At 61.5% G+C, this 2,670-nt stretch overlaps 1 protein-coding gene across 2 annotated transcripts in view; it reads left to right on the top strand.

Annotated features, from left to right (window-relative positions):
* Positions 1–405: 405 nt before the first annotated feature.
* The window catches only part of MORN4 (MORN repeat containing 4), a 13,633-nt gene continuing 11,368 nt past the window's right edge, over positions 406–2,670 (top strand). The window contains exon 1 of one of the 2 annotated variants that reach the window (XM_034776575.1): positions 406–496. The gene's annotated coding sequence lies outside the window, so the exon portion shown is untranslated. Of the gene's footprint in view, positions 497–2,428; positions 2,558–2,670 lie in introns of those variants that run through there. The other variant, XM_034776574.1, reaches the window with a different exon arrangement.

The raw sequence follows: 2,670 nt of genomic DNA, 5'->3' as shown, positions 1-2,670 counted from the left end.
CCCACTGACTTCCCTGGCCACGCCCCCGGAACCGGACACGGTGCGCTCCGCGCCTACTCCTCCTCTTTGGAGTGCTGGCCACGCCCCTTCCCTAAACCCCTCCCACTGGCTTCCCTGGCCACGTCCCCGGAATCAGTCAGGTGCTCTCCGCGCCTATTCCTCCTCAGTGTGCTGGCCACGCCCCTTCCCTAAACTCCTCCCACTGACTACAATAACTACTCCCCTTTCTAGCCCCCTCCCAGGAGGCACCAACACCCTCTCCCTAAACCTCTCTCACTCACTGACTAAACCTGTGCTTCCCCCAATCTCCCCTTCACTGCACTGACCAGTCTCTTCTTTAAACTCCTCCCACTTACTGCACTGGCCACGCCCTTTCTCTAAGCTCCTCCTACTCATTGCATCATTTATGTTTTTGTCTGTCAAGTGGATCTCCTAATGCAAGGAGACTCAGCTAAAGCTAAAGCATCCGGCAGGTTGGCTGAATAGCTGGAGAGAGGTAAGGATGATCCATCCATGGGCAGGGACTCTAGTTCCCCTGAGTCAACGTCACCCTCCCTCCACTCCACTCCTGTGACTTCTTCTATCCTACTGCACCTGTACCCGTGTTTTCAAACAGGAAGCACCAGGCCTCCCTCATGCAGACGCTCCCCACTTGTGACCTCTCCTGAACTACAGACCACGGGCTCTAAGGACACTGTATCCCCTCCCCCGCCCCGGACCCCAGCTCTCTGGGGGAAAGGCTGGTACCAGCCTAAAGCATGTGCAGTCCTGTGAGGCTATGCATGCTGTTTCTTTAACTTGTAGCAGGGAGGCAGGCCGGGAGGAGGCTGGGGAAGGTTCTGGACAGGAGCTCTCTGGGACAGACAGAGTGGCTTTAGGGCTAGTACTGTTTCCCTCACTCTAATAAAGTTCCTTGTTCAGTGTTAGAAGGAAGTGACTCTGAGATTCTTTATCATGGTCACGAGTGCAGGCCTTGGCCTTTCCCGCCCTTCCGCCACCATACAGGGAAACCCAGTCACTCATGCATGCCATGGGATGTTCAGCCCAGGAAGTCTGACTGATGGTTTTGGAGCGGGTGACATGGCTAAAGGGAGCAGCGCCTGCACATAAACAACTGGCCAGTATGTGTAGCTGTGCCAGTTCTGCCAGTGTTCCCAGAGGGTACCCAATGCCACTGCTGCCTTAGCCACAACTGCTCGTCCAGACACAAGCAGGAAGATATTTTGGAAAGGGACATCAGGGACATGGGCAGCTGCCCAGAGGGAACCGCACTGGCCAATCGCACGATGCCCTAGCATCTCTCTCTGGGCTCATAGGCAGCAGTCCTTCCAAAGACGCTAACCTGTGCATCTGGTCTGAAAAGCATGTGGGTCCTGGCACCCTGGGGTGCAGGGGCTGTGGCTGGGGACTGGGCAGGAAGCTGGACCAGGAGGCCAGGGCCATGGCTGGGGACCAGGCTCTGAGGGGAAAGGGCTGGGGACCAGACAGGAGGCTGGGTGGGGGGCCAGGGCCTGGCTGGGGACCAGGCTCAGAGGGGACAGGGCCATGGCTGGGGACCGGGCAGAAGGCTGGGCCGGGGGATCGGGGCTAGGGTTGCCAGACATCCGGTTTTCCACTGGAATACCCTGTCGAAAAGGGACCCTGGCAGCTCCAGTCAGCCCTGCTGACTGGACCATTAAAAGTCCGGTCAGGGGTATAGCAGGGACTCGGGGCTAAAGCAGGCTCCCTGCTTGCCCCGGCTCCGCACGGATCCTGGAAGTGACCGGCAGGTCCCTGAAGCCCCTAGGCGCATGGGCAGCCAGGGAGGCTCCGCGCACTGCCCCCGCCCAAGTGCTGGCTCTGCAGCCCCCATTGGCCGGGAACTGTGACCAGTGGGAGCTGCGGGGGCTGCACCTGTGGGCACAAGGGCAGCACGTGGAGCCTCCCTGGCCGCTCATGTGCCTAGGGGCCGCAGGGACTTGGCGGCTGCTTTCTGGGAGCTGCAGTAAGCGCCCCTGGGACCCTGCACCCCAAAACGCCTCCCGCACCCCAATCTCCTGCTCCAGCCCTGAGCCCCTCCCACACCCCAAACCCCTCATCCTCGACCCCACCTCAGAGCCCCACCCCCAGCCAGAACCCACCCCAACCCCCTGCCGCAGCCCCTTGAAAGAGGGGGGAAGGCAGTTGGCCAAGTCAGGGAGTCCCTCGCCCCGCACAAACATGGCCGCCCTAGGAGTTCTGCGGCTGGCCCCGCACAAACATGGCGGGATCAGGGTGGGGGTGTCTCTAGCCGCTCACAGCAATGACGACTCTTGGGTAGAATCTTTGCCCCTCATAAAGATGGCGACTGGTGACAGACCCTGCGAATCTGGCCAATGGGAAGCCGTGTTGCTACGCGTTGTCATGGTAACAGCCAATGACACGTGGGGATGGGGTCTAGTGTCGCTGCCCAAGTTGCTGGGGTGGGGCTGGGGGGCCGGGTGTGGGGGAAGCCGGGCGGTCCGCGGCGCTGGCGGCCGTCGATGGGGACCAGGACCCCCAGTGGGGAACGGCGCCGGTGGTGAAACGCGGAGTCCAGGTGAGGGCCCCACCCCCGGTATCGCCGGCCCGGGGTGTCTGGGGGAGTAGGGTACAGGGGGGTGGGGTTGGGGTGGAGGGGAGGGGTGGGGGAGTAGGGTACAGGGGGGTGGT

The sequence above is a fragment of the Trachemys scripta genome, chromosome 7 (assembly GCF_013100865.1).
Source record: "Trachemys scripta elegans isolate TJP31775 chromosome 7, CAS_Tse_1.0, whole genome shotgun sequence".
In the NCBI taxonomy this organism is placed as follows: domain Eukaryota; kingdom Metazoa; phylum Chordata; order Testudines; family Emydidae; genus Trachemys; species Trachemys scripta.
Note: the sequence above shows the minus strand (reverse complement) of the source record. Positions and strands in the feature narration are given on the sequence as shown.